The 18,153-nt window shown below is 44.7% G+C and overlaps 1 protein-coding gene across 4 annotated transcripts in view; it reads left to right on the top strand.

Annotated features, from left to right (window-relative positions):
* NEDD9 (neural precursor cell expressed, developmentally down-regulated 9) overlaps window positions 1-18,153 on the top strand; it is a 198,853-nt gene that overhangs the window by 54,117 nt on the left and 126,583 nt on the right. The window contains exon 2 of one of the 4 annotated variants that reach the window (XM_063812772.1): window positions 11,498-11,710. The exons of the other annotated variants lie outside the window; for them this stretch is intronic. The gene's annotated coding sequence lies outside the window, so the exon portion shown is untranslated. The remainder of the gene's footprint in view (window positions 1-11,497; window positions 11,711-18,153) is intronic. 4 annotated transcript variants of the gene reach the window in all.

The following is an 18,153-nucleotide window of genomic DNA, read 5'->3' as shown; positions in this document are numbered from 1 at the left end:
TGTCTCCAGCACACAACAGGGCACAGAATGCAAGTGGTGTCCTCCTCTGGTCATTGTCACAACCGTCCACCCACCAATGCACGCATTCCCAGGCACCACGTGGTGGGTGGCACTGCCCCCACTGAGCACATTGCAAGCTTAATGCCATAGAAACTAGAATGCTAGTACTACCCACGGGAGCAGGCAGCAGGCCTGTTCTTTATTTATTTCATTCTTTGATTCTGCAGACCTCAGATTTACCCACTGTTATTGATCTGTGGAAGGCTTTTGACTGTCCATTTTCCCCCTAGGGTGAGCTCATATAAGTGGAAGAGAAGCAAAGAGATAGCTGTTGCACAGTGTTCCATTCCTGCTCCCTGTTCATCTCCTAATGTTGTGAATACACCCTAAGAATTCTCCCAGGTGTGGATTAAGACGACTTAAGCCAGGAGGAAACTTGCCCCAAGGCAAAGCATCCTCTTTTCCCTCTGCAGAAACTTTGTCCAGGCACCCTAGCATGAGGGATTGCCTTCCCATCTAACATCCTCATACACGCCCTCTTGCTGGACCCACATTAATGGATGGCATCTTCTGATTTCCAGCAGGCCCTCTTTCATTTTCCATCATCTTTCTCTGTCTGTGTTTTATAGCATGAGGCACTGAAGTTATCAGGTGATCAGAGAAGACTAGAACTGGATATAAACCAACAGATCATCGAGTAACGTGGCTTTCAACCTCCAGACTTCGAGGTCTATTGACTGTGAAGATACTGGAGGGGACTCAAAAGCTATTATCATTTTCAAAAATGGTGTCAGAACTGTTCAATGTACTTTAAATAGGACTCACAGGTGTATTAAAATGTCAAGCTTTCTTTTGCCTAAAACTGTATGAACATGGTGCAATAACTGCTTATTTCAATGCTGACAAAAGTTCTGATTGACAGAACTTGCACTCATTATATATCACTCAGTACCTAATTGATATGATAATTTTGAAATCAGGAAGACTGTGGAGAGAGATTAGTAAGAGGTCCTTAGTGGTAAAAGGACTAAGGAAATTGTAGTCCGATTGTCTCTTTCTTCAAAAGCTGAGGCCCAGAGATGTTAAGTGACTTGCTGACAGTTGGATGATTAATGCCCTAGAACTATGGTGGCCATGCCACACCAGTACAGTCCCTATGTGCTCCTGTTGTCCCAGCATCATCACCAGTAGGAATCCCTGTTGCTCTCAAAAGAAATCCAGTTTGATTAGTAAGTTACATGGTCACTCTACCTAAAACCCAAGTCTCCAACTGCCAATTCATCCCTTTCCTCACCACACAACTCTACCTCTTTCTCTCTTTTTCCTGGTTCTCAAAATTGTTTCTCCTATCTGAATGCATCTCTTATGTTTTCACAAGTAAGTCATCCTCAAAGTTTGGGCGACTATAAATGACAGCTCCAAATCCAGATGGCCTGAACCGTGGGACCTTTTGTTCCTGAGTGGAGGAGGAAGGAAGATGGTACGGGGCAGGGGCAGCTGGGCCCCAGGCAAGCCCAGGGCCTTGCCCAAGCCTCAGACAGCCACCCACGTGCTCCTATGTTCTCAGTGACAAAGGCCGGGAGGGGCAGAGGGAAGCTGGTGAATTTTTATGATTTAAAAAATATGAATCCACACTGGATAGAAAAAAATACAATGTAAAACACCACCCATGCTGCTCTGAAAGTCTAGAATGTCCAGGTGACTCCAGAATGGTGTTCATAGACTTTGGCAATACTTTGAAAACCTCTGTGAACAATAAAAGTTAAGCATGAGAAAGAAAATATTTCCCATAAGAAAATGTAAACCCTTTTCCTTGTCTGCCACATGGGGCCAAACATACCAGTGTGTTTAATTGGTAGATCAGTACCACTCTCAAGAATTTCTTAGATGCCATAAACACAGAATGCAATTTTGGTGGAGTCCCACAGCAAGCTATAATCATGAGCGGGGAGGACCTGGGTTCAGCAGCTGTGCTTTATTCCTGTGTTGCTTTGAACTCACAGCAGAGCTAAATACCCGGCTCATAAGACCTTCTGATAACGAAGTCCAGCGGACTTGGGAGAAACTTGGGGGTTTTTTGTTTTTTGTTTTGTTTTTCCTTTTTTTTTTTTTTTTTTTTTGAGATGGAGTTTTTGCTCTGTTGCCCAGGCTAGAGTACAGTGGTAAGATCTCGGTTCACTGCAACCTCCGCCTCCAGGGTTCAAGCGATTCTCCTGCCTCAACCTCCCAAGTATCTGGGATTACAGGCATGTGCCACGACACCTGTCTAATTTCTGTATTTTTAGTAGAGACGGGGTTTCGCCATGTTGGCCAGACTGATCTCGAACTCCTGGCCTCAGGTGATCCGCCCGCCTCGGCCTCCCAAAGTGCTGGGATTACAGGCGTTGAGCCTCTGCACCCAGCCGAAAAACTTGTTAAAATGAAAATTGGGTCTATGTAGACTGGGAGATTAAAAATGACTCCTTTTTAATGTAAGGAACTTTGCTTTACTGTTTCATTAAAAGGTTTGCCAGTGCAAACCGAAAACGTAGGAGCCCTTTTTCAAAAGCAGGAACAAAAACAACCTCTGCTGTGAAAGGTACTAAAATAAAAGCCGCTTTTTTTCTTCTGCAGTCTCTCTTTTGACTTGTCACAAGGCTTTTAAAATCATTCTTATTCGCTATTTAATGCCACTCTAAGTAAAGGAAAATTAAAATTTTAAATTGTTAGCATGAATCTTACCGTTCATCTTTATATTGTGCAAAGCCAGCTTTAAAAGAAAATATAAGAGCATTTAATTTGTATGCTAAATTGTTCCAAATGATGCAATTTGCATATTTCATTCTTACCAGAACAGTGGAAAATGCTGCACAAAACTAATTCAACGCTTTTATTTCACTTCTCAATAATGCACATTCTTTTTTTTTTTTTTTTTTTTTTTTTGAGACAGAGTCTCTCTCTGTCACCCAGGCTGGAGTGCAGTAGCATGATCTCAGTTCACTGCAACCTCTGCCTCCTGGGTTCAAACGATTCTCATGCTTCAGCCTCCCAAGTAGCTGGGATTACAGGCACCCGGCACCACACCCTGCTAATTTTTGTATTTTAGTAGAGACAGGGTTTTGCCATGTTGGCCAGGCTAGTCTCAAACTCCTGACCTCAGGTGATCCATCACCTCGGCCTCCCAAAGTGCTGGGATTACAGGCGTAATCCACCGTGCCCGGCCTGATACATGCACGTTCTATCAATGCTCTCTACCTTTGGCTTACTGACAAGTAAGGAAGAATTAAAAAAAGGCCTATGGGTTGCCTTATCTTTCTATTTCTTTCTGTGTCTTCATTTTCAGTTTAAGTTGTTTGCAAATGCAAAGAAGTAACATGAGTAAGAAAGGTCAAACCAAGTTTCCTTGGTCATATGTGTTTCTTAGAATACCACTGCTGCCTTTGTGTTTGAAGCAAGTTTTGGTTTTCAAATGGAAAGTGTGGCCTCTCAGGGCTGTCAGTGTCCCTCCCCCTCCCCAGCTAACTCAGTCATAGACAAAACACACTTGGGAGTCACTTAGAAGCTTCATGAACTCCCACACATTGTGAATACACCAGAATTCTGAGTTCATGGCGAATGCTCCATGTGAATGGGGTGACAAGAAAGCACAGGCACACGTATCTCCTGTGTTTCTGCTCATTCCATGCTATCTCATCAGAAGTCACTTACAAAATACAAGTTTCAAGAGGAAATTATCACAATTTTAATACGGTGGCCGCAGAGCATGAAACCCATCAAGAAGTCCTTCTGAGCACCAAGTCCTATGCAAGCACACAGGTGATGTGCCATGGAGCTGGCCCTGCACGTGGGGTGGCACCATGCATGAAAATGGTGAAGAGATCCCAGGGGATCGGGCGGTGCACTGAGAAGGAACACCAGGCATCCAGACCTGCACACAGGGCAGTGTGCACAGCAGGAGTCCAGGGCAGCCAGAGATTCACTACCAGAGGTACAGCCCGAGAGCACATGCCATGCCAGGAAAGAGGAGACAGGCAGAGACAGGAAGATCAAAGTGGAGGGAGAAAAGCCGGATTACTGGTTAACTAAGACACTCAGCCGGCAGTGTCAGGAGAGAGCCACAAAATGAAGGCAAGGGAATCACGGAAGCGAGATACTAGCAAAGGGGCATCGGAAACCAGTGGCCACGTGGCTCTGATCCCAAGCACTGAGTGCCCTCCCCGGCATCCCTGTGGGGCTGTGAGGTTCGTTTCATGTGTCTGGACGTGGCTCCTCAGCGTGGTCTTCCAGCTCCTCTCATCCCTCTACCCTCTTGGTAAAAACAAGACATCTTCTAGGATTGAGGCAACCTCCCCGCTGCCCTGTAGAGAGCCACACTTCTGCTTTTCTAGTGTTCTAAGAATGCTTTTCCTGATTTATCATCGTTAAGAATGGGTGGGAAACTAGCTATGTTGAACATGTGACGTGCAAGGTGGTTAATGGTGATCCACCAATGAGCAGGACGCCAGGACCTTGTGCAACTGTGAGACTTTGCAACACCACAGCGGAAGGCTGTCCCTCAGAGGTTTGTAGCCACCTAGGGGCCTCCTTCTATCACCCATGACTAAGTCTTCTGCATTAGCTTAGAGCAGGGTTTTTCAGCCTTGAAACCAAGAACATTTGGGGCCAGACAGTTTTCTGTTGTGGAAGACTGTCCAGTGTACCGTAGGATGTTTAGCAGCCTCTCTGGCCTCTGCTCACTGCATGCTAGTAGCAACCCCCTTTCCCTACCCTGTGACAAAAATGTCTCCAGACCTTGCTAGATGCTCCCTGTGGGAAATCATCACCCTTGGTGAGAACCTGTGACTTTGAGCCCATGAGCCCTGCAGAGGATTGTGTCTGAGAGGACGCCACTCCCACCACATGCTCTTCCAGCTGGAATGGTTGTCTTTGCAGTGCCTGCTTTTCTGAAAGTGTCTCTTTATTGCTTTGGCTTCCTTCTAGCACTATATTCCCCACTCCTGGGCAAGTTAGTAAGGCCTGGGGGTATAGTAAAGTCACTCAGTGGGCAAGTCTCCTTGCTCTGTGTTCATCCAAAGAGAGTTAGATCAGCCTTGAAAGTCACTGCAAAATATATATATCCTGAGGCCTACAAAGATTTTTGTGAGCTCACCATCCCTTTTCTAACTCTCTAGGGCACTGTGTACTACTACGTAGCAAGAGCTCAATGTTTGCCAGCCTTGTCATATGTTTTGTCTCTTTTAATCTTCAAAGAGAAAAAAATAACTCCTATAACATAACAGCGTATCTCCTATAACTTATAAAAAATTCCTATAAAGTAGTATTGACTCCCATGCCGGGAATTAATAAGTAACTTGCCCAAGACCACCCAGGTAGTAAATGGATTTGAACTTGGGTTTTTTGGCCGCTGATCTAAGACCTTTTCTATCAATGCTTCCCTGGCTTCGTGCATGTAAGAATCACCTGTGGGTGTTTGCAAACAATGCAGGTTCCCAGGCCTCGCCCCTAGAGCCTTGGTAGGCAGGTTTAGAGCAGGCCCCAAGAATCGGGATTTGAAACATCCGATGAAACACGTCATTCCGGTAATGACGGTGCAGGTGACTGCCCCTTGAGTAACACTGAACTCCATTATTCTGTGCTTCCTGGCAAACCATCAGGGAAGGAGGGAAGGACAGAAGAGAAAAGAGAGGAGAAAGGTTGAGAGAGATTGAAAGCACTCAGGCTGATGCAGGGTTGAGAGGAGTTGGTTTCCTCCTTCCTCTCTCATCCTTGCAGGCTTAGCCACATGTCTGACAATGGCAATACCGTGTCCAAAACTCCACACCCACGAGATGCCCCTTGACCTCTCCTGCCTCTGTGTGTTTGGGCAGCCTGGGTGTGGGTTCCCCCAGCTCAGTCCTCGGGTGCCAGGACCAAAGCTCCCATCAGTGAACCTGACTAATTCACAAAGCATTTCTTTTTTTTTTTTTTAAGTTGTGGGATACATGTTCAAAACATACTGGTTTGTTACATAGGTATACATGTGCCATGGTGGTTTGCTGCACCTATCAACCCGTCATCTAGGTTTTAAGCCCCAAATGCATTAGATATTTGTCCTAATGCTCTCCCTCCCCTTGCCCCCGACCCACCAACAGGCCCTGCTATGTGATGTTTCCCTCCCTGTGTTCACGTGTTCTTATTGTTCAGCTCCCACTTATGAGTGAGAACATGTGGTGTTTGGTTTTCTGTTCCTGGGTTAATTGGCTGAGGATGATGATTTCCAGCTTCATCCATGTCCCTGTAAAGGACATGAACTCGTTCATTTTTACGGCTACATAGTATTCCATGGCGTATATGTGCCACATTTTCTTTATCCAGTCTCTCGTTGATGGGCATCAATTCACAAAGCACTTGCATCAGCTTCATTTGATTATGGAAATTAGCCCACTAACATTGCATTTCTTTGTCCACAGATACTTTCTAAAATCCTTGGCCTTCCCTAGAGACTTTCCTGGAAGCTTTGTCTCCCCTGGCTAGATCATGAAAAACCTGGATCAGCCTTAAGTTGGATATCTGGTCACTTTTGCTTTTAAATAGTCTGGCAAAGCAAGAGGTACAACACATCCTGGTTTGATGTACTTTCCAGCAAAAAGTATTAGCAAAACAATAATAATATTCAGAGGGCTCAGTTCCCAGTAGAATTCAGCACATACTCCAGATCTCCTGAGGTTCAGGTCTAGTTGAAGGGAAAGGAATGACTGAGATGGGTTTGAGTTTCAGACTTGAGTTTCTCCCAGCTCCCTTGAGAGGCAAAGAAAATCTGCCGATAAACACGAAACAAAGCTCATTGTCCTGCTACTTGTTTGCAAGCAATTGTATGTCTGTCCTGCAGACCTCACTGGGCTCATGGCATTTTGAATAGCTTTCTGTGATGTAACGCACACAGGTTTTCACTCACACTATGCGCAGGGAATTCAGCTCTCGGAGTCATGACTACGTCATCCTTCACCTCTCAAACCATCGCTGCTGGTGGCCTTCGCTTTTATTTGTTAAGCTGTAGCTTCAGGAAAGAGCCAATTCCCTCCCTCCCTCCCTTCCTTCCTCCCTCCTTCCTTCTTTCCCTCCCTCCTTCCTTCTTTCCCTCCCTCCTTCCTTCTGTCCCTCCCTTCTTCCTTCCTTCCTTTCTTTGCCCCTCCATTTCCCTCCCTCTTTTTCTTTCATTCCCTATCTCCCTCCCTTCATTCTCTCTCTCTCTGTCATGGTTAACAACACATGCTTCAACAGGTTTTTTTTTTAACCTCTTAAGAGGTATATGGTTAAAAAGTCTCTTTGCTATTCCTGTCTTGTACCTAAGCCACCTACCCCCACCCCACCCCTGCCATACACACATTCATACACACAAGTAAACCATTGGTACTGATTTAATGTTTTTCCTTCCAAAGTGCTGAAAATATATATGAAAGCACATTTGAATAGATGTTGTCAGCCCCCAAATGACAGCCTATAAAACACAGTGCTCTGCATCTTACACTTTTCACTCACCATTATATCTTAGAGATCTTTCCAAACGTAAAGACCTTGTACATTCTTTTTTATGGCATCATAGTTCTCCAGTTGTATAGATTAGCATCATTTATGTAGCCAATCCTCTATTAACAAAAATTCAGGTTGCTTCCAATATGTTGCCATCACCAACAATGTTGTAGCAAGTAGCCCTGCACTATGTCTTCCTGCACATGTGCCAGTCTGTGTGCAGCATAAACTCCTGAGGATGGCATTTGAGGACGAGTGGCTGTATGCACCTGCAGTCTGGATAGATATGAACAAATCGCTCATCGTAGGCACTGTGTGGACCTCTCTTCCACCAATAGTGCAACGGGGCCTGGCAGTCCCTATTGCAACAAGTTCCTGAGGCTTTCCTGGGATAAGAAAAAGGCGAGAGAGTATAGAAGGTTATTTAATTAGAAGACCAGGTTCCCCCTCTCACTTCCCAAGCCACAACCATCAAAATTCTCAAACCTGATTCTTTATGATACAACCCAAGAAAGATACATTTTTATTTTTAAAATCGTAACCTAATGAATTAGAATTTTTTTGACTGTAACAAAATACAGTTCAACTCAGCTTGGCGGTGGGCTGCCGGAGAAAGAGCAGCAGGGCGTGGTAACTCTAAGAAGAAGGACTCATCTCATGGTACAGTAGGCAGGAGTGCAGCCGTGCTCCCAGAAGGGACAGCATCCAGGAGCTGGGAGACCACAGGACAGCCGAGGATACAGTGCCTGTCACCCATTGCTGCTTCTATTCGGATCTTCTTTCTTGAAATATTTTTTTCCTCTCTTCTATTCAATCCTCACAACAGGTAAAGGTGGGAGCTCACAGTGACCAAATTCACAGTTGGAGACTGTGTGTGCACGTGTGCCTGTTAGTGTGTATGAGTGTGTGAGTGTGCATGTTAGTGTGTGTGAGTGTGCATGTTAGTGCGTGTGTGTGAGTGTGCATGTTTGTGTGTGAATGTGTGCATGTTAGTGTGAGTGTGTGAATGTGCATGTTAGTGTGTGTGCATGAGTGTGTGTGATTATTTGCTTGTTAGTGCGAGTGTGTACCAGTGTGTGAGTGTACATGTTAGTGTGTGAGTGTGCGTGACTGCATGTGAGTGTGCATGAGTGTGTGAGTGTGCGTGTGAGTGTGCACGAGTGTGTGAGACGTGTGTATGTTAGTGTGCATGTGAGTGTGTATGTCAGTGTGTGGGTGTGTGAGAGTGTGAGTGCACAGGATGCTTTTCTGCTTTGATTCCCCATTCCCAGAAAAGGGCGTTGGCCCTGAACTTGGGGCCAGGCACCCAGCCTGGGCCAGGCAGCTGTGAACAGCAGAGCTTGGTCATGTTGTCCAAGCTGAAATGTGGGTCCCGCTGTTCTGAGTGGGCAGAAGAGCCAGGGGAATCTTTTCAAGCTGGGCAGATATTCCACATGGCATCTGCACGACCACAAATAAAGTTGTTTATCTTTGTCACTTTAATATTATAACAAAAGCATTATAAAAACAAGGCAGAAACATAATGAACTCTAAGGCCCAATAAATCTCTTGGTTAAATGGCCCTCGGGGTTTCTGAAGTTATCCCAGAATGGGATAATGGCAGAAATGAATTAGGTATAAACTGGACAAATTCTCACCTCTCCTGTTGTTTCTTTTCAGCCAATAGTTTCCTAAAAACTGGGTTATCAGAGACGCTCTTTTAGAGTAAAACAATTTTTTTTTTTACATTTTTGAAAACAAAGCTTCTCTCCAATGAATGTCCAGAAAGACCATACATTTCAGGGCTGGCCTACAGGACATATTTCAAAGTGATGTGTAATGTCATTTTAGAAGAGTGAGCTGGTTTTTTTTTTTTTTTTTGGTTTTTTTTTTAACTTAAAGACAAAATGGCCAGGGAAAAAGCTGCCAAGTCTCTGAGTAATCTTATTGAGGGTTCAGTTTTCTAAGTATGACCTTATGCTAGCAACAGCCCCTGAGTAACAAGAAAACAAGCCAAGCTAGGAAGCCTTGTTTCTATGAGACGAAATGGTAAGACAGCAAAGTCTGAAGGTGAATTCTAATTATGTAACATGAATGAGTCATCAACGCCGTCAGCGATCACAGACAATGAAGCAGTGACCCGCCGTCTCCCCACACTTGCAAAGCACAGAGGCTGTGTTTCTCATCCCCCGCTCCACACCTTCCTCTCACCCCTCCTTCCTTCCTTCTTTTCTATTTTTCTCTTTTCTTTTCCATTTTGTGCTGCATTACTCAGGGTTCTCAGAACCAATAGGATACACATATATATTTAGAAAGTGATTTCTTGTAAGAACTTGGCTCATGTGATCATGGAGGCAGGCAGGTCCCAAGATCTGCAGAATGAGTCGGCAAACTGGGGACCCAAGAGACCTGATGGTGCGGTTCCTGTCTGCGTCTGAGGCTCTGGAACCCAGGAGAGCGGATCACATATCTCTAGCATAAAGGCCAGCAGGTTTGAGACCCAGGAAGATCTGATATCTCCATTTAAGTCCAAAGGTGAGAAAAAGCCAATGTTCTAGTTCAAAGACGACCAAGCAGGAGGATTTCTCTCTTGCTCAGGGGAAGGTCCACCTTTTTGTTCTATTCAGGCCTTCAACTGATTGAACAAGGCCCACCTGCATCGGGAGGGCCACCTGCTTTACTCAATCTACTGATTTACACGTTAATCTCATTTCAAAACACCCTCAGAACACCCAGAATAATGTTTGCCCAAATGTCTGGACATCCTGTGGCCTAGTCAGGTGGATGCATAGAATTAACTATCACATGTGCCTTCCTGTTCTCGGGTGCACTGGCCACGCATGCTATCACCCGTTTCCCGTTTATCATCTTTTCTTTACAGCCAAGTTTCTAGAAAGAGAAGTCTAGACTCTGTCTGCAGTTTCTCATCTCTCATTCACAAGTCAACCCAGCAGCAGTTGGCGCCTTTCCCCATCATTTTCTTGAAACTGATCTCAAGAATCTCCATAATCTAATTGTCAAGTTCTTTCCTCTGTTCTTTGTGTAATAACGCACCATCCTGAATCTCCTTCAAGCCTCCCTCCTCTGTGTGGCCCTCTAGGAGTGATAGTCCCCAGGATCCTACCATCTTCCTATCTCTTTTTTTTTTTTTTTAATTTATTTTTTTGAGATGGAGCCTCACCCTATAGCCCAGGCTGGAGTACTCACTGCTACCTCCACCTCCCAGTTTCAAGCAATTCTCCTTCCTCAGCCTCCCGAGTAGCTGGGATCACAGGCCCGCACCCCCATACCCAGCTATTTTTTGTATTTTTAGTAGAGACGGGGTTTCACTATGTTGGCCAGGCTGGTCTCAAACTCCTGACCTCAGGTGATCTGCCCGCCTCGGCCTCTCAGAGTGCTGGGATTACAAGCGTGAGTCACCGTGCCTGGCCCCCTATCTCACTTAACAAGCTCTGTCTGGCAGATGTTATAAGCGCTCTTGCTTTAACTGCCAGCTCTAAGCTCATGACTATAAAATCTCTGTCTTCAACATTCTCTCTCTCTGAATCTCAGACTTGGGATATATAACTGCTTACAGATTCTCTCCCCATTGGACAGTCTCCGCATGAAAACTGGAACTTAACATGCCGCATTCAAATTCACCATTTCCCCCATAGACTTAATTCTTAATTTCTTCTTTCTCAGAATGATGCTAGCATCCATGCAGTCTCCAAAGGTTTTATCCAGGAGACATTTATTACCAACGGCTCCCTCTCTCACCTTGTAATTCAAATCAGTTACTATGCTCTTTCGGTTCTCCTTGCTAAATATCCATTTCCTCTCCTCTTCACTGTCCCTGTCTCCAGCTTAATCCGAACCTTCCTTATAATTCTCAACTGGAGTACAGCTTTATAATGGATTTCTCTCCACCTCCATTTCAACTGCCCCTTCAATGAATTAGTGACTATTTTCAGTGTGATTCTTATGCAAGGAAATGTGATCGAGTTAATTCCCAATGAAAGCATTTCCAAGCCTACCCCATTGCCTTTAGGATACAATATGAAGACAATTGCAACAGTCCGGGAGAGAGACTGTGAGCTAAGACAGAGGCAACTGAGATGGAGACACAGGACAGAATGAAGGGAGCTGGGAGATCCTACAAGCTAGAAATGCCAAGACCCCATTACCAATGAGACGATCAGACGTGGGAGTGAGAGTAAAGGGAGATGAAGGAAATCCTCTCCATCCTGACTTTGATGATAAAGTGAGTCACAGTCTTGTTCTCTGAGCTGGGGAACTCTAGATCCTGACTTTCCTCAAAGCAAACAGCAAGTGAACTTACTTGGGTGGGGCACCCTGTCTGGGGAAGCAAAGCCTTCAGGAAACTCAAAGGTCTGCGTAGAGATGAATCAGAGACTCAATAACGAAGAAATAAAAATTAATACCAGATGGGTGAAGGAGGCAGTTGAAAGTCCTTGTAAATAGTCAGCATCCAAGAGTGCTGCAGAAGTGGAAGGTGCCACAAACAATGCTCTTCTGCCAGGAGATTCCTAAAAATCTGCTGGCAAAGACCAGAGAAAGAATCAGAGCCACGTGCCCAGCAAGACATTACCTAAGCTCAAAAGGGTTTAAAGGACTTATAACCCTGCCTTTTACCCTCAATTATTTCATGATCACCACCATGCCCTTTTTCCTGGTCAGGTGGTTGGCAGTAGTTTGGGATATCTTGCTGTTTGTAGAACATGTTAAAGCATGAATTATGTGTTGCTATGCCTTCTGGGTGCATATTTGGATGCCCTAACAGATGAACTAATAGCTCTTTTCATCTCACTCTCTTTATTGAGTCTTGCCCATTTACAACAAAGGAGAGGCTTGTTTTGTAGACCTTTAAAACACACCTGAGGATTTTGAATTCATTTATAAGCCAATCCCCTCCAGTGATCATTCAGTAAGAACCAAAGTCATTTGCAAAGCTATACACCAACAACATTTAAACTGGTTAAATTGAGCCAAACCACCCAATTTGGCTGTTCAGCCAAATTCAAGTATGTCCAATGCATTGGGATATTAAATCCCCAACAAATTCTTCTTTGGCATGGCCTGACAAGATCACTGGTATTTATTGGTTGCTTTTATACAAATGGAAAGAAATATATCATAACCAAAAAGTTTTCACAGGCAACCTCGTTAGAATCTTGCATGGGACCCAAGAGTGGGCTGAAGAACACAATCTTTCCTGCCAAAGAGCAGCCTTTTGCTCTGCAAGCAGGTGGCTGATGGGCTGTTTTGTGAAGGGTTTAATGATCTCTGTCTGCCTTAGTTACCTACCAAAATAAACTGTGTGAATCCCAACGTGGTAGAAGGACTCCCTCATTAACTGTCAAGCAAAATCTTGGTAGGGCTCCACAGCCTGAGGAAATAAAGTTGCTAAGGAAGACAAGTCAGTGATCCTGTAGTTTCTACAGACCTCTGCTTCAGATATTGTTAGCAGCCCAGGAAGTAGTTCTGTTGGCGGCATTGATCCTGGGCCCAGAATTACCCTAAGGCAGAACCATCAGGGAGACAGAGCTAGATCAGTCTCCATTCCCTTAGGACACTATTCATTTGGCGACAAGGTAACCAGAGAGCTTCACTCAATTTATAATATTCATAACTGATAAAGGCCTTTTCTGGTATCCCACTAATTATATATCCCGGTTATAACCTAAATAAGATACAAAACTGAGGATGCATTTTTGTCTGATCTCTTTATTTGATGCATGAGGAAACTGAGACTCAGGAATGGCTGAATTGCCTGAAGTTGCACACCTGAGAGTCGAGCCCAGGTCTCCTGACTTGCAGGCCACAGTTCTTCCTGCTGTGAATACCATCATGCGCTGCCAGCTGCACATGGTTGAATGGGAGTTACAGAAGTTTGGAAAACCTGGGTCAGATATCAGACTAGAGAAACATCCAAAGAGAGATGAGAAAAAACATAGACTGGATGGTCCACAAGCCTCAGTGTAGGAAATGAAGTGGATTAGCCAGGAAATTAGGAACCTAGGCTGTTTTGAGGAGGGCATAAAAGCTGCCTTGCTCAATTGTGCTTATTTCAATCTATAGAGAGAAACGCCCTACAGGCAGAAGCCCTGCCATTTTTACCCATGCCTGGGCCAAGAGTACGCCTTCCTTCATCCATATTTCTAGCTTTCTCCCCACCCACTCCTTTCTTTGGACGGAAGTTATTTTCCTTTCCTATCACTGAAAATTCTAACAGAGCCCCACTGAGAGTCTTCTTCATCCTAGGTCCTCGTTTAAAGCAAAATTTTACTGAGCACTTACTATGCACCAGGCGCTGAGCTGGGGTAACAAAGACGGAGCAGCCACAGTTATAATCCACAAGTATTTCCTCATCCAAAGGTCCTGTTTATATAGAGTGCTTGCTTGCACCATGTGGACAGTGAGCATACTTCTAAACCCCAAATCTCAACATATGGTCCAAGAAAAGACTGCTTTTCTAATTTGCGAATGTTTTATAAGGGTGTCTTTAAAAGGCTTACAAATTGAATTGTGTTAGTAAGTCCTATAACAAGTTCCTTTACTAGAAAAAAATAAATTTTATTAAATCAGGATTTTTGAGAAAAATCTGTGCTGTGTGTTCTCCAAATCCATATGTTTTAACTTGTAAAACCTCCCTATAATCACAGTCTATTGCAGTTGGGAAGGATCTGAAATGTCACCTAATCCAGAAGATGTAAATTTTTTATTTTTTAACAATGAAACAATTTTTAAAAACAAATATTACCGTGACTTCCAAAATAATAAAAGAATTAAAATTGGCACCTTTCTCCTAAAAAATGAGCTTGTTTACTCTTCCCGTCGCAAATGAGGAAACTGAGATCCAAAGAGAGTGAGAGGTCAAAGGTCTCAAAGAAAGTTACTTGCAGAGTGAGGGTAGGAACATAGGATCCTTTCCTATTCTCTTTCCACCCATCCATTCATCCACTCATCCATCCATCCATCCTTCCATTCACCCACCCACCCATCTATTCATCTATCCACCCATCTATCCATCCATCCACCCATTCACCTATCCATCCACCCATCCATCTATTCATTCATCTGCCATCCATCCATCTACCCATTCATATATCCATCCATCCATCATTCCATTCATCCACCCACCCACCCATCCATCTATTCATCTATCCATCCATCCACCCATTCACCTATCCATCCACCCATCCACCATCCATCTACTGAGCCATCCATCCACTAGCTATCCACCCATCCATCTGTTCATTAATCCACCCATCCATTCAACAATCCACCCAATTTTCTATTCATCCATCCGTCCATCCACCCACCATCTATCTATTCATTTATCCATCCATCCATCATATATCTACCCATTGATCCATCCACCCATCTAGATATTAATCTATCTACCCATCCACCGACCATCCATCTATTCATCCATCCATTCATCTACCCATCCATTCATCTACCCATCCATCTATCTACCCACTAATCCATCTATCCATCCATCCACTTCACAAACCTTCAATAAGTCCTGGGGGTCCTGCACTTGAAAAACAAGTAGACAGAGGCCAGACCATGCATGGCCTTATGAGTCACCTTAAGAATTTTGGACATTGTCTTAAGAACAATAAGAAAGACATTGCAGTACTTTTTGTTTTGCTTGAGTTTAGGGATTTTCTTTTAAAAACATTTTATTGTAGAATGTTTCAAAAGTAGAAAGAGTAGTATCAATTACCTAGCTTCAATAATTCTCAGCACATGGAAAACCTTGTTTTACGCCTCCCCATTTTCCCCACCCCACTGGGTTATTGGCCTGCAAATACTCAGTATGAATCTTCAAAAGACAAGGACTCTTTAAAATATATATATAATATATATAAAATAAAATCATAATACCATTATCAAACTTAAAATATTTCCATAGTAATTCCATAATATTAAAAATTTCATTAGCTGACTAAAAAGTTTAGAGATTGGGAACTCACATGACACAGTTGACATTTTAGAGACATCAGCTCTGGCTACAGCATGAAGAAAGGGTTATAGAGAGATGAGCCAAGTCTCAAGGGCCAATGCAGTAATCCAGATGAGAATGGAAGTGGCCTGAACATGACAGCAGTAGGGACAGAGAGGAATGGAGAGGTACAAGAGCACTGCAGCAGGCATCGTCGAGAGGACATCTTGAAAGCCATGGGGAAGATAGACAATGGAAACCATTAGGATGAGGCCATGGGGAAGATGGACAATGGAAACCATTAGGATGAGGCCCAGCATCTAGTGTGGGTGGTGGTGCCATTCACTGAGAGGAGACCAAAGCTGAGAATATCCATTTGGATTAACAGATGGGGTGTGTCTTTTGGAGAGGTGGAGCACAAGGTGGGAGAGGGGCATCACGGGGAGCTGTCCAGGGCCAGTTGGAGAGAAGGCCTGCGCTGGAGAGACAGGTTCAGGAGTCCTGAAGCTGTAGGTGGAAACTGAAGTTGTGGCTGCAGGTGGTGAAAGTAGAGGAGGCTGAGGACAGAACTGGAGGCTCAGTGCCATGATGGGAGGTGAAGAGAAACACCCAGACAGACTAGCACCAAGGAAAGAGCATCATTTAAAAGGGGAAACATGGTCAATGGTGTGAAATCTTGCAGAGATGTCAAGTAAAGTCAGACTCAAAGTGGTCCACTGGGTTTAGGAAAAAGGATTTAGAGCAAGGGATGTTGGGAAGAGCCCGGTTGGTGAGGGAGAGAAAGCAAGCACCAGACTGTCACCAGTGAAAACGGAGGAACTGGAATTTCTTCTGCGCCCAACCCAAAGTGCTAGGATTACAGGCGTGAGCCACTGCACCCGACCCAGTCTGTAATATTTTATTATGGCAGCTCTAGCAAACTAATACAGCCAGGCACTGTGATTAAGATGTTACTTCCTTCTTTTTATTTAATATTCACAAACATCTCATGCGGTAAGTGCTCCTGTATCTCCTTTTTCTTGATGAAGAGATTGAAGCTTAGCGAGGGAAACAAACTAACTTGCATAAGAAGGAAAAGTCAGTAAGGAGAATTCTAATGCAGTTTCCCAGGGATGCTGTCACAAAGCACCACAGACTGCAGGGCTTAAACAGAAATCGATCGTTTCACAGCTCGGGAGGCTGGGAGAGACCAACGGGTCGGTAGGGTTGGTGGCTTGAGAGGGCTGTAAGGAAAGAATCTGCCCATGTTTCTTCATATCAGCTTTCCTCTCCATATTGCTCCCCTTTATAAGGACATCGGTCCAGTTGGATGAGGGGCCCACCCTGCTCTAGCAGGACCTCATCTTAACTAATTACATCTGCAATGACTTTATTTCCAAATAAGGTCCCATTCTGAGATACTGGGGGTTAGGAATTTCACATATGAATTTGGGGGTACACAATTCAACCCTCCTGCCCTGCCTGGATGAAGGCCGTGTGAGCTGAAGGACTCAGTCAGCTAGGGGAAAACCTGACTTCAGGGTCTTAAAGGAAAGGGGTGACTGCTGGGAGCAAGTCAGGAGAGAGGTCATATATGGAGAAGAGTCCCGTAGAAGGCAAGACAGGATGGCATTCAGTGGCAGGTGACAGGTGGAGGGATTCACTTGGGCATGAGAGGACACATTTTCCTTATTGTTACAAGGATGAGGGAAGGAAAAAGGGATGAGTTGAAATGTGAAGTGAATCTGCAGATGTGGAGGAGGGAAGTAGAGGAAGTTCATTTCAGAGGGCCCCTGCTTTCTTTGTGGAGCAGGTGGGGAGACTGCCTACTGAGGTTAACAGCAGGGTTTAAGATTGGGGCTCAGAAGAAAGACAGGAAATAAAACCAGAGACACTGAAAAACATGGGGAAAGTTTGAAACATCCGCTGTGTATAAACTGCAACAGGCTGCTGTTTCTAGACTAGGCCCCATTCAATGTAGCATTGCAGAAGATAATCTACTCTCATTTTAATTAGAAAAATAGGAGAACAGGAGGGTGAGCTGGCCAGGGAACTACAGAAGGCTGCCTGACAGTAACAAGGGTCTAGATGGCATTGGTGGCCCTGAGGTTGCAGTGGCACCATCTGCAGGGTGTGTGGTTTTGCCAGCCATGCTCAATAGCTGGGTGATTGATGCAGAGTAAGTAAACAGTTGAGTTCATCCAAAGCTGGGCTTTGGCCAGGGCGATGCATTAAAAGGACAAACGGCAAGGAGGTTGAGCATATTGGCAAGAGGAGGGTGAAGTAGGGAAGCTCAGGGGTTTCAGTGGGCAGAGAGGGAAGTGGGCATGTGAGGAGGCTGTGGCTATTTCTGCTGAAGAGGCCTGCTCATGCCCCTTGCTTTCGGAGCGCATGGCTGTTGCTGCTTCCTGGAGGAACAGATGCTGCCAGATGTGCCATACTAATGAGCTGCAGGCTGACAGGCTCCCCAGCTGGTCTCCCTCCTCTGCAGTGGTCCTGACTGGTCCCAGCTGGGCAATTCAGCAATTTGTGCTCAGTGCTGCCACAACGCTCAGAGCATGCTCTGGGGACACACACCCCTGTGAAAGGATGAGGTTGGTACCAGCTGCCTTCCTAGTGGCGTGTCAATGTATCCCTGGGTCAGTCAGCTCATTTCTCTGTTACTTTAAAATGCAGTATGGACTGACTCTGTTTACATCTTGGATTTTATTACTGTAATCTTCTAAGACTACCAATCTTCCCTTAGCTGCCAT

This window comes from Pan troglodytes, chromosome 5 (assembly GCF_028858775.2).
Source record: "Pan troglodytes isolate AG18354 chromosome 5, NHGRI_mPanTro3-v2.0_pri, whole genome shotgun sequence".
Lineage (NCBI taxonomy): Eukaryota > Metazoa > Chordata > Mammalia > Primates > Hominidae > Pan > Pan troglodytes.
This window is presented reverse-complemented; position numbering and strand designations above follow the sequence as displayed.